The sequence below is a fragment of the Odontesthes bonariensis genome, chromosome 4 (assembly GCF_027942865.1).
Source record: "Odontesthes bonariensis isolate fOdoBon6 chromosome 4, fOdoBon6.hap1, whole genome shotgun sequence".
Taxonomy (NCBI): domain Eukaryota; kingdom Metazoa; phylum Chordata; class Actinopteri; order Atheriniformes; family Atherinopsidae; genus Odontesthes; species Odontesthes bonariensis.
The window spans coordinates 4,891,882-4,905,472 of record NC_134509.1 but is presented as its reverse complement, the minus strand read 5'-3'; the positions used below and the strand labels follow the sequence as shown (position 1 = coordinate 4,905,472).

Here is a 13,591-nt window from a genome sequence, read left to right as displayed (position 1 = left end):
ATCCGGCAGATCGGGGGGCTCCCATTGGTTACAGAAGTGTCAGTTATATCTCGTTCTGCTATCTGATTGGTTCACCCCACCTCGTGCTCAGCTAAAGACAGAAAGCCAGCCATATCTGGGTGATACAGTCATAATGACTGATTCGACCGTTTATACCGTATCCCTGTCGAAACGTTGACCAACCAAAGACGACTGCCATGGTTATTTTTGCGGTCGTCTCCACGAGTATTGTTCCCGTCATCAGACTCGGATAACTCAAGCAAAAACCCTCCTCTCGCGCAGGATCTCGCGACCAGCTGTGCATCGCGGCGCTGCCTCCCGGTTGAACGGCGGCAGGAAGGATGGCACTGCGTTGGACGGTCTGTCTATTTGTCCTCGGTGGTCTTGTTTTTAATTAGATTTTAATTAGCTGTTAACAAACGCTGGTGGGGTTTTAGCGACGAACTGCTGCGGGAGCGACGATAAGCGCGCGCCGTTGTGATTATGGAAGTGGATTGCAGGTAAGCAGAAGGGATTTTCATTTTAAGGTTTCCCCTTTTTTTTTTTTTTTAAAGGGATTTTCAGTGTTAAACTCGAGGAGCCGTGACGGGCCCACACAAGCTTAATAGTTTTAAAGCTATCAGTTCAGATTACAGCGGAGGCTAAACGAAACCCCCGCACGCTTCTTCGGTCCTTGTTGAATTCCTATAAACAGTAGCTTCTTCATCTCTGTGCTCCATTTTTTTCTCAGTGAAAAATTGTCACTGTGCTTGCATGCCAAAGAGAGACGCGGCCCATTCAGTAGCCCATAAACCATTATTTCTTGCTAAGACGTAGCACGCCGCTGTGTTGCCGTGTTCACAGTGTCTTTCCTCAGCGTGCCGTCCTCATTTCGATCTCGTTACACAATCGTGTTGTGCAGAAAGCTGGGACACTTGGAGCCGCAGCGAGGCCATGATGTGTCATTTTGTCATTTTGGACACAGATGTTGATTCAGAAACGTCTGCAGAGCGCGTCGGCCTGTTAGGTGAGGAGGCAGGGCCGGCCCAAGCCTTTATGGGGCCTTAAGCAGAATTTCATTTGGGGCCCCCCTACCATCACCTCAGCTCCAGATGCCTCATTATTCCATAGGCTACACTGTTATGTGTGTAACGGACCCACAATCATTAGCATTATTTGTAATCCTCTTACATTATACAGGTGTCATTCTTGTTTTTAACCTTAAAGGGATAGCAAACTCATAAATATGGTTTAATTAACTTCTACATAAAGAGTGATGTATAAGTATGGCTCATTAATTTAAAGCAATACTATGTAACATTTCTACCTTAAAATAATAGCTTGAAAAAAATTGTGCGGCTAGAATGAGTTTTAATATTACGATTGGCCTGTCTCCGGGGTCTGAGTTGGAAAAACTGCGCTATGTAACTTTGCTGGACCGGCCCGGGAGCTGAGCGGAAGTACTTCTACTTGCTTTCTGGCACACCTACCGCAAAAACAAATAGACCCCTCTCATGCGCCCAGGTACATTTGATTACTCTTACCTTCTCGGTCGACATAGCTTGCACCTTCTGACTCCTCGCCGGTTCTTCAACAAACGTGAAAGTGAAAGGGTGTTGTATTTACGATAGTGTAACCGTACATTACCTCCAAGCCTGTAGGGGGAGCTCCATAATGGGCTTTTTGAGAAGTTACATTGTATTGCTTTAACTATTTGAAAGTAACATCAGCAGGCTGGAGACTGCATTTATAGTAAACACGTTAAATAGTTTAATTTCTTTCAGATGTGCAATGGTGTGCAAAATGTTCAAAATACAAATACAAAATAGAATCAAATGACATTCACATTATCTTACAGAAAAATAAAGTTGTAATCAAAATTAAATTCAAAATTGCTCTCGGGGGCCCCCTGGTGGTGTGGGGGCCCTAAGCAACCGCATAGTTGGCATATGCCTTGGGCCGGCTCTGTGAGGAGGCGTCCGATAACGAACAGTCGTGTCCAGACGAACCGGTCAATACGATTACTGGCTCTCCAAGTTTGAAAACGACAAGACAACAAGGGATTACTGGAGTCGTCTTCAGCTGTCGGCGGATAGATGGCAGAGTCGCTGCTGCATGGGTTGTATATCAACAAGCATCTCTCTCCATGTCTTTTTTTTAGCCGCCATCGGTAAACACGGTTGACACAGAGTGTGTGCTTTTGATTTAAGCCAGAAGAGTTAATAATCATATTTGACACTAATCCAGCTGTTTTAACTATACACATCTTAAGATAGTGTTTTTTTTTTTTTTTAGGTGAATCCTATCAAATGTGCTTGATAGCCAACACTAAGCACAAAGGACGAGCACAGAAAGCCCCTGAGTTAACTGACTTTCTCGTGTAAATCAAGGCCAGACACAAATGGTTGTAATAATTGTAGTAAATACTATGGCACCATCATTGATTTTTGGGCTATCATGCTGTAGGATTAAAGATGTAGCTGACAAGTCACAAAATCAAAGCGCTCCTTTAAGCACTCATCCTTTTAAACAAGGGTGGATTATGCAAGGATTTGATTATCCTGCTGTCTTTTTTTTTGTAAGTACACCCTCAACGCTTCACGGCTAAGGGTATGTACAACTGAGTAAAGGACTGTTCATATCTTGTTTATGAGATGACTTTAAGGCTTATCTACGAATTCCACTCACTGTGCAGAAGCCATCTCACACAGTTCACCGTCAAGGAAACGGGTATCAGATTCTCACATCCTGGTGACCTTGTTTTTAAGTGTCGAAGGCTGGAAACTTCTTCTTTATCGGACTCCACAATCATGCACACGCAAAAGACTGAAAGTGCTGCCTCTGTGACATGCGGGTAGACCTCTGCTTTTCCAAGCTATCCTCCAAGCTTACTGCCACCTCGTTATTCATCAGTGTAACAGAGTGCTGAACTGAAACCGGTGTTTTTCGGGATGAACCCTCTTTGAGATCTCTGAGACAGGGCTGGCCCAAGCCTTTATGGGGCCTTAAGCAGAATTTCATTTGGGGCCCCCCTACCATCACCTCAGCTCCAGATGCCTCATTATTCCATAGGCTACACTGTTATGTGTGTAACAGACCCACAATCATTAGCATTATTTGTAATCCTCTTACATTATACAGGTGTCATTCTTGTTTTTAACCTTAAAGGGATAGCAAACTCATAAATATGGTTTAATTAACTTCTACATAAAGAGTGATGTATAAGTATGGCTCATTAATTTAACTATTTGAAAGTAACATCAGCAGGCTGGAGACTACATTTATAGTAAACACGTTAAATAGTTTAATTTCTTTCAGATGTGCAATGGTGTGCAAAATGTTCAAAATACAAAATAGAATCAAATGACATTCACATTATCTTACAGAAAAATAAAGTTGTAATCAAAATTAAATTCAAAATTGCTCTTGGGGCCCCCTGGTGGCGTGGGGGCCCTAAGCAACCGCATAGTTGGCATATGCCTTGGGCCGGCTCTGCTCTGAGATGTGCGTACACATGGGTGTATGTACGCCTATGTGTGCCACCTCCAACAAAAACAGGAGGGGGGGGGGGGGGGGGGGGGGGGGTCATCTCCTTGGGTTATGAGTGCTTGTTGCTTTCCACCTTTTATTATTGTTCGCCCACGCATTTGGCTGTATTGACAGGGATGTCACCATCAGACATGATCCACACGTCTTGGTCGTAACAGGACTGATTGATTTGGGCGCCATCAGGGAATAAGTGTCATAGAAGGAGATCTGATTAGATCCCATTATTGTAACTGGATATGTCTTTTCCCGGAAAGAGATTATAAAAGAATTGTGGAAAAGGCTTTGGATGATCACCCCCAAAAGATCAGAGTTTCTTCTGGGAACGTGTAAAGTGGAATTTGGTCTGGCATTGACGAGCTTTATCACTGCTACCGCCGTTATTTTTTCACCACTGGAAGAGTCAGACTTGATGAGGCTCATGAACTGAGGATAGTTGGGTTAAATGTTAAGAAAGAGGGTTTAAATGTTCTAGGATATTTTGTGACCATATAAAAGGCTGAATGAGTGCTTTAATACATTATTTGGGATGGGTGATGTGAGACACTGAAGTGTTTATATGTTGTCTTCATATGAAGACTTTTTAGCTTGTTTGTTTTCTTGTTTATTATTAATCTTACTTTTTACATTGTTTGTTTACATTGACATGTTTTTAACTTCATGGCAAATTCAAAATCCTACAGGAAAACACGAGCTAAGTAACCAAACAGGAGCACTATGACCTTGTTAGAAACTGCGGTTGTGTGGGCAGTCCCTATTACTGCGTGCCGCTTGAACACACCAGTGACTGCAACTGTAACTGAAAAGATTCAGTCAGACTGTGACACTTCAGTTTTTTATCTCGTCTCTGAGAAGGTCTCAGATGAACTTCCTGTTCCAGTGTCTGACAGGCACCGGGTGCTGCCTGTTCTCATAGCATAGAAGCTTTGTCGCTGGATGAGGTCGATGTTGCTCTTTTACTAGACGCCTGTATGTTTGAACAGAATATCTCATAACCTGGGCTGATGCTCGTCTTCCTGCCTGGCTTGCTGCTGGGCTGGTATTGGTGCTGGTGCTCTGCACTTCATTTGCTTTGCTGACACATGGAAGCAGGGAGCAGCTTGATGACCTGGCTGTTGTGATTCAAGCTCACTACAACTGCAGCTCCTTCACCCCCCCCCCTTCTCTCTGCCCCATTGTTCTCGTTGCCTGCAGATTTGTAACTGGATCTGTGCTGCTCCATAGGTTTTACACTGCCTGAGCCGTGATCCCATTTTCATGCTGCTGCATATTGGATTTCTATTAACGTGTAAAAGGCAGAGACGTGTAAATGTCCATGGCATTTATCAGTGTACTTCAAACTTAGTTGTGTTTCATGTTAGTCGGTCACCTGTTTCTCTGAAATTTGATCTGTCTTCTTCAAATCAAATCAAATGTATTTGCATAGCACATTTCATGTACAAACAATTCAAAGTGCTTTACATAAAATAAAAGCATTGCAGCAGGGAAGCATTAAAAATACATAAAATAATATAAAAAGAAACAAATAAAATCATTTAAAGGGTTAAAAGCAAGCAACAGTCCAGATAAGTTCAAAGATATCGTGCAGATTTCATGCATAGACATGAGAAAATAAATGTTTTTAACCTGGATTTAAAAATGTCTCCATTTGGTGAAAGTTTAATCTCCACTGGCAGTTTGTTCCACTTGTTTGCAGCATAACAGCTAAATGCTGCTTCTCCATGTTTAGTCTGGACTCTGGACTGGACCAGCTGACCTGAGTCCTTGGATCTAAGAGCTCTGCTGGCTTTATATTCTCTGAACAGATCACAGACTGTAAACCATCAGCAGGCTTTTAAAATCTATTCTGTGACTGACTGGAAGCCAGAGTAAAGATTTTAAAGCTGCTGTGATGTGTTCAGATCTCTTAGTCCGGGTTAAAACTCCAGCAGCAGCGATCTGGATGAGCTGCAGATGTTTAATGCTCTTTGTGGGAAGTCCAGTTAAAAGAGCGTTACAGTGATGGAGTCTACTGGAGATGAATGCATGGATGAGTTTCTCCTGGTCTTTTTGGGAGAGGAAACCTTTAATTCTGCTGATGTTTCTGAGATGGTAAAAAGCTGCCTTGGTGACAGCTTTGATGTGGCTGCTGAAAGTCAGATCTGAGTCTATCAACACTCAATATCGAGGATATATGCTGAAATAAGCATATTGCGTCACAATCTGTCTGCGTTTGTACTGTAAATACCTTTAAATCTGATATTTGTAAAACAGTTACAAACATGCTGCTTTTCTGTACAAAAGGCCAGAGCACTTCATTAGCAAAGTTCACCATATGTTATTGTTTAAAGTGAGCAAGGAATAATTTACAACAGGATGATTGCATATAGAGTATGAATAACAACAAATGTGTTTACAAGGTATACACTGAGCGAGGCCTTTTGAAACCCATGTTGTCATAAGCGGGAGGACGATAATGCTTGTTTTTTTTGCACAGTCAACCCGTCAGTTGGAAGCTTTTGCCGCTCTGATGAGTTTGTTTTTTTTATGTAGTTTGTCTCAGGTTGGTCATTTTACTAAGGAGGCTTGTTTTGTTAACTTTTAAGGATTTTTTTTTATTCAAAGAATCTCATCTCATTAAGCAGAAGTTTGTGAATTGGCCATTTGCAAGTCAAATAACCGTCGTTTGTTAGCAGAATGGGGAATTTATCAGCTGGACCACTGGTCAGTGTTTTTATGGTGGTGCTGCTGGGAAAGTCTGACACTTAAAAACTATTACATGAATGTCACAGGAAAACTAATGTCAATCATGACTATAATTATTTTCTCAACAACCTGGGTTGAGTTGGTTCAGCCATGCCACGGTGTGCTGTGCCGAGCCAGGACAAGTGTAGCTTTACTGGAGGAGATAGTAGCTACACTGCATAGTTTCTGTGAGTGTGCTATCAAGTTCGCCTTTGCTCCTATTTATACATTCATATGTCAGCCTCCTTTTACTTGTTACCTAAGCTGTTTTAAGCCACCGTTAATGTAAACTAAACATTTCCTGCTTTTACTGCTTCACACTGGAAGCTTTCCATTTGGAAACAACTCACGGAGGATGCTTTTATAGGGAGGAAGTGTTGGTGCACCTAAGGGTGAGTGAGGAGACCGAACGTTCATATGATAATCTTTTAGTGTAGAATCAAAATCCACTACCTGAGTCCAGAATTAGCTGCACATACGGCTGAATGAATGCAAAGCCTGCCAGGGCTTCTGGATGTGGCGGGAGCAAAGGGGCATCGTCCCCCACAACATACACTTTATGCCCCTGTTCTATATTCTTTTAGTTTCTGGTTACCGTATCCCTGTTTCAATTATTCTTGTCCTAAGACATTGATTTAAAAAAAAAAAAGAAAGGAATAAATGATAGATCAATTCTAAATGGGAGGAATATTTGATTCAAACTTTTTCAGTGTGTTACCTGTGTCTTTGTCTTCACCGTCATCCAATGATGTGTCGCTACAAGTTTAGATTTAGGATTTTGTTTCTGTATCATTAACAAACTGGATAAAAAGACTTTCAAACCATAGAATGCTGCTTCAAAGGATGTTGTCCGAGTCATGTAATCTTTTCATGTATTTCATGTTCGTCTCCATTGGGATGAGGAGGTTAATACATGAGGGCTGACACCACAATTTGCTTTAGCTCTGTTGGAAGAGCTTTAATCATCAGTGAAAAACGTTCATAACGTTAGAGACATCAGTTGGTCCAGATTTTTCTCTTCCTCCTTAATTCTTAATATCACAGGAAGTTCACACCAGACGAATCCCGAAAACATCAGCAGCATGACACGAACATAAGACTGGTAAGCGTGTAAGATAAATCCCCTTAATCGTACTAATATGATGATACAAAGAACAGTCCATCAGAAGTGATGACCAATAGTGTTAGGCTCTGAATAACAGCACCCGCCTGAGTACTTATGCTTGTAAACTTTCAGTTTAGTTGCATGTGCACTCTCTGGGACGCTTCCATACGTTTGGTGTGAGTTTCTAATGTAAAACCACACACATACATGCAAACATCTGTTTCCCGGAACAGACCCACCACAGATGCATCCCCTTGTGCAAGTACCTGAATCCTTTAATAAAAAGAAGAAAGAAGGTCCTGTCCAACACCCCAAAGAGACAGTGTTTTGTTTTTTTTATCTCCTGATCCAGTTCTCCTGAACAAGCTTCAAACATCTCATTCATTTGAACCGCGCAGTCGATACACCAGGACTATATGAAGAGTCGCCTCACTATAACCTTGATGCTGGTTGTATGATACTTATAAACGTAATCCATGGTGCACACAGTCCTGTTTGTTGCTTATTCATTAAGGCAACACACGTAAATGAAAATACAACCACATTAGAAAAATCTCTCTGGTCAAATGTGATGTAGGTGCTAGGGACCAGAAACATAAAACTCTGCAGTGTCATTACTAGAACCATATTACACACAGAGGCAGCAATGAGTATACACATTTGTTTCTGCATATTTATAAAGCCGTGTGTGGTTCTCTTATATATTTCTTAATCAATGTGTAATTGTACACACATGCTCAAGCCTTATTTCGTGCCCGTTTTTAGCCATTGATAGGTGCGTACACTCCCCTTTATTAAAGGAGAATTCCGGCCATTTTACAAACATATCCCATCTGTTGGAGACCCAGGGAAGTTGGCCAAAGGGAAAAACGCGAGAAATTTTCATGCCCGCTGCGCAAAGTTGTCCAATTGCGCTGCTTTCCATGAAAGCGGGCTCTTTCGGGCAAGCGTTTAACCTTTTCTGAGGCTCTTAACGTGTATCAAAATACTTTTGACCGAATTGGCCGTGGTGTCAGTAGCAATACAATTCAACTCAGGGGCTAACCATACCGTTAGCTAGCACAGATATGATACATTTTGAGATTTCAAAAACAGCGCACCTACCTCTCTCAGCTTCCGTGTTCCACAGGCATGCGCACAAATTGATCGCCGAAGTCATACACTATAGTTTTCCAAAATTGTCTTTTTATCCACCAAAAACAACCTTCGGGAACCGAACTACACATTGCCATGTTTGTTATTGTTTCCTATCGAACAGCTGACTCGTTTCAACTCCCATTTTTGCCGTCATGTCATGACGTGTCACATGACTGCTGGAAGGAGCGCACCTTCGCCCATTATTCAGCTCCAAATGTATCATATCTGTGCTAGCTAACGGTATGCTTAGCCCCTGGGTTGAATTGTATTGCTACTGACACCACGGCCAATTCGGTCAAAAGTATTTTGATACACGTTAAGAGCCTCAGGAAAGGTTAAACGCTTGCCCGAAAGAGCCCGCTTTCATGGAAATCAGCGCAATTGGACAACTTTGCGCAACGGGCATGAAAATTTCTCGCGTTTTTCCCTTTGGCCAACTTCCCTGGGTCTCCAACAGATGGGATATGTTTGTAAAATGGCCGGAATTCTCCTTTAATAATTTGCATGATGTAAAAACATTGTTTGCACTACAACTTAATATACTTTACAATGAAAGCAACAGCAAAGAAGAAGCACAATTTTGTCAAGTGTGAAACTGAGGTGCTCATCAGCGACGTGAGAACCCGACTGAAAGGGGTTTCACCGGGTCTAAAAACGTGTGTACGCGTGGTCTGAAGTGTGTTGGGTGTGTATATTCTCACTGCACTTTTTTACGAATTTAACTTTTGGTGCAAGAAATGCCTCTACATGGTTTTTGTGCCTTCAATTTATTTTTTTTAATTAATCTTGCCCCAAGTATTTCAAAATATTAAGAATGCGAGTTCTAAGAAAGATTCTACCCCTGAAGTATAAGAAGGGTGTAACAGAAGTACTTAAAAAGTGTGAAAACCTGCGCTCAGAATGATCACATACACATTTGAGTCCAGTTATAGCTCACCTTTGTCATCTGACTGGACCGCCGTCCTGGTTCCAGTAAACATGCATGGCAGCATTGGAGTATTTACAACCCAACACTCAGTCACTTGAGTCCTGGGTTCATTTTATGTCTGACACACTGTGGACTGTGTGAGAAAATGCTTTAGGCATTCTGCTCCCTTTCCCAACTCCGTTCACTTTAAGTTGCTTTAATTGTGTTTTTTTTTCAGATGATGTTGTGGTTATAAAATCAGGATTTTATTGGAGCAGAGAGAGAGTCTGGAAAGGCTTTTAGTGACTTTGAGCTCACACTTAGCGGACTGATTTTCAATCACATTTTCAGCGATTTGACATAAGAAAGAAAAATGTGTGAATGAGCACAGCGTTATTAGGCATGCAGCTCTATAGATACACACTTACAATTAACCGTTTTTAGAAAATGATTAGAATATATAGATCTATGGAACATGTGCAGAGTGACAAGGACCATTTGAGTCTAGTTGTCTGTATGCATGTAGGAGGGATTCAATTCCCAACCACATTATCTTGTAGTATGGTCTTGAAAATCACTATTTCAACATGATTTTGGTCTGACTTACATGTTTATTAGGGGTGGGTATTGGCAAAGTCACGATTCGATTCGAATCACGATTCACATGCCACGATGCGATACTATCACGATACTTGAATTATTGCAATGCATTGCGATATTTTCCCTGAACATACTTAAAAAATAAATACAGCCATTGCCAGTGGCTGACTGGCTGTGTATGATCTGGATAGTGTCTTTAATTGATACATAACTCAAAGCAAATCAATTCATAACTGTATTTATTGAAACAACTTTTGGAGGTATTGCCATTAAAACAAATATTACTGGACACAAATATTACTATTACTGGACACACTCATCACAAAAAGTGCATAGGATTTATAAAACTTAACACATTGACTCCCAAGTCACGTAAAACTACGTTTTTACTGCCCATGCGTTGGCTCCCACATGGTAAAAATAAGTTTTTACGTTTTTTTTTAATGGAAAAATCTAAGTCTAAGGAGGCGGTCTTATGAACAGGTTAGCTTTGCAACATGCGACACGACGCAAATCCTCTGACCCGGATATGTAAGTATCTAAAGTGCGACAGGCTGAAAGAGCGCACGTTTCACAAAAGCCCCGATATCTCAGTTTGTTGTTGATTTTGGTGGATACCCGCCTTGGTTTAGCTAAGGATAGCTCGCTAATGGCGGCACCTAGAGACACGCAGTTTTGACCCACAAAGAGTTTAAAGTCTCAGCTTTGAAACGAGCCATAACATGTTTCAGTGGCCCTATCACATAATATGCTGTGACTGTACAAAAAACGTCAAAAAATGGTTTAGAACGCTGGGATTCTACGACATAATTCTGTAAAAACCGCCGGTATTCAATGTGTTAAAATAACAAAATAGGGATGATCAGTACAGACAAAAGAAAAGTGCATGGGCTTTATAAAACTATAAAAAAATAAATATTGCAAACATCCCTTGCAGTGAAATGTATCAATTGCATGTGTCCTATCATTAAAGGCATAAAAAGCCCCCCCCAAAAAATAATAAATAAATAAATTTAAAAAATCGATACTTGGCGTCAAGAATCGATGCAGTAGATCGCGAAAATTAGAATCGCGATGCATCGTCATGATTATTTGATTATTTTGCACACCCCTAATGTTTATATGCATTTTAAAAGTCTAGTTTGGCTCAGACTAGCACAACGAATGGAATGTAATTCACTGCTCTTTTGCTTTCTTTCTGGAGCATATTTAACTGTATCAGACAACTAAGTCCATGCAAGGGTTTGAGCCAATCATGTTATTCCCATAATTGGAAAGAAGGTAGAGATCACTGAGCAGCAGTATCTGAAAAAAAGCACATCCCTTCCTTACAGTGGCGCACTTTGAGCAACGTGGAGCGAGGGCGCAGTACCTGAATGCAGTAGAAACGTGAACAGAGCCCCCATCAGAAACCAAACATGAGCTAACGAGTTGGAAGTACCGTGAGGTTAGCAGCCGCAGATTAACGGAGAGGATAGCCCTAAAGGCAAGATATACACACACACATACACACACACACACACACACACACACACACACACACACAGCAGGGATCCGGCCCCTGTGAAAAAAACTGCTTATTTTTTTTCTTAGTTTTAGTATATAAAATGCTAGTCAGATTTATTTCTGTTTCTTAGACTTCCTTGATCTTTAAGGGGAATAATTTGCTCCTCATAAGGTCTGTGGTTGTTCATGATGCGTGTCTAAAAAAAAAAATATCGATCGGTACGTTTTTGCTGTTGTTGAAAAGACATCAAAGGAGTCCTTCTTATAATGCCCCAGGCTGGAGAAAGCCCATATGGGGACCGTGACAACCATCAGTGAAAGGGATTTGTAAATCAGATATTGTGCACTTAAGTTTAAATGGGAACCCTTCATGCAACATTCATGTCGAATGACTGGAGGTGGTGTGAGTGTTGTGGACGAGAGAAGCATAAATATGCAGTGAGTGCATTATAATGAAACTCTGTGCTCTACAATGGGGCCTGCAGTCATGTACAGTACAACAGCCACGTTCAGAAATTCTGGCTGGCTTTGCTGCGTCAGAGACCTTCACAATGTCCTTCCCTTCACCATTATGTGTGTTTGAGTCCTGCATGACTCACTCCTTTCACAGTCTGGCTTCACAACACAGCCGAGCAGCCCTCGGTAGTCCTGAAACCTCCCTCAAGCACCTTACTCATGGAGTTGTTTTATTCCCCTCATGAATTGATTAAATTGCCATTTGATTCAAGTAATAGCGTCTTTATTTATAAGCCCACACTTCTTTCTGTTTTTTTTTTATTAAATTAAATGTATTTAGAGGTTATAGAGGTTATTGTTTTAGCCTCAGTAGATATGGTTAAAAGAAAATCTGGAGTGGAGATTATGTGTACATGCCTCGAGTCTCCTTCTTCTTTTCCAAGGACTCAGGTCAGCTGGTCCAGTCCAGAGTCCAGACTAAACATGGAGAAGCAGCATTTAGCTGTTATGCTGCCAACAAGTGGAACAAACTGCCAGTGGAGATTAAACTTTCACCAAATGGAGACATTTTTAAATCCAGGTTAAAAACATTTCTGTTCTCATGTGTCTATGCATGAAATATCTTTTAACTTATCTAGACTGTTGCCTGTTTTTTAAATTCATTTAAATGATTTTATTTGTTTCTCTTTATATTCTTTTATGTATTTTTAATGCTTCTTACACTCCCTGCTGCAATGCTTTTATTTTATGTGAAGCACTTTGAATTGTTTGTACATGAAATGTGCTATATAAATAAATTTGATTTGATTTGATTTTGGCCACTCCCTTTATCAGGGGTCGCCACATCCAGTGTAGAAAAATTGCCAATGAACCGCTGATGTCCAAGGAGTGAAATCTATAGGTGTCTAGAAGCATACATTACAAAATAGAACACCTTTTGTTGGTTGGATTGAAGTGAAATTGTGATTAATGGTACAGAAAACATCACTGCCTGAGTTTGGCCCATGTGTCACATGTTTGGGGGGTTTTTGTAGGAAAAAGCTGTCATTGTTCTTTGTTGCAGCACATTCTTCTGTATTCCTGATGTAATAATGGCTTATAAATGTGTATTGCATTTCTGATAAAGAAAATAAAACTGTGGTTGTTTCTTGAAGATAACCTTTTTACACTTTACAACTTGTCTTATCTATTTTGTAATGTTTCTTGTGATTGGGCTGGTTGCAATGCATGAATGTGGTCCTTGTCTCTGCTGCTTGCTGTGATCAGATGGTTATTATGCTCCTGTCCTTGCCTCCTCTCTCACGCTGTATTTCTGCTCTCCTTCTGTCGTTGTGTACTGGATGCCAGTGTCATATGCTTCATATTATATGGGCTGCAGAATATTACCATCAACCGTCTTGCTTGATCACGCTGCCAAAATCAATTTCTTCAGTGCCTTGTTGTGAGTTTATGTAACAATTATTGGCTCATCTCATCTCACCTCCTGTCACCCTGCCTCTGACCTGGTAAAATAGTTCATAAACAGAGATTTTAAGATGGCTTTAATTCCTAAAAAGCACCCAGGAAAGAGAGGATCAAGGAAAGAGGAGGGTTGCTTGGGGAGTTTCAGTGTATGTTTTGCAGAAGTCTTC

General features: G+C 41.0%; 1 protein-coding gene across 2 annotated transcripts in view; it reads left to right on the top strand.

Annotated features, from left to right (window-relative positions):
• Positions 1 to 82: 82 nt before the first annotated feature.
• evi5l (ecotropic viral integration site 5 like) overlaps positions 83 to 13,591 on the top strand; it is a 48,165-nt gene continuing 34,656 nt past the window's right edge. For both annotated transcript variants that reach the window (XM_075462587.1, XM_075462586.1), the window contains exon 1: positions 83 to 500. The gene's annotated coding sequence lies outside the window, so the exon portion shown is untranslated. The remainder of the gene's footprint in view (positions 501 to 13,591) is intronic.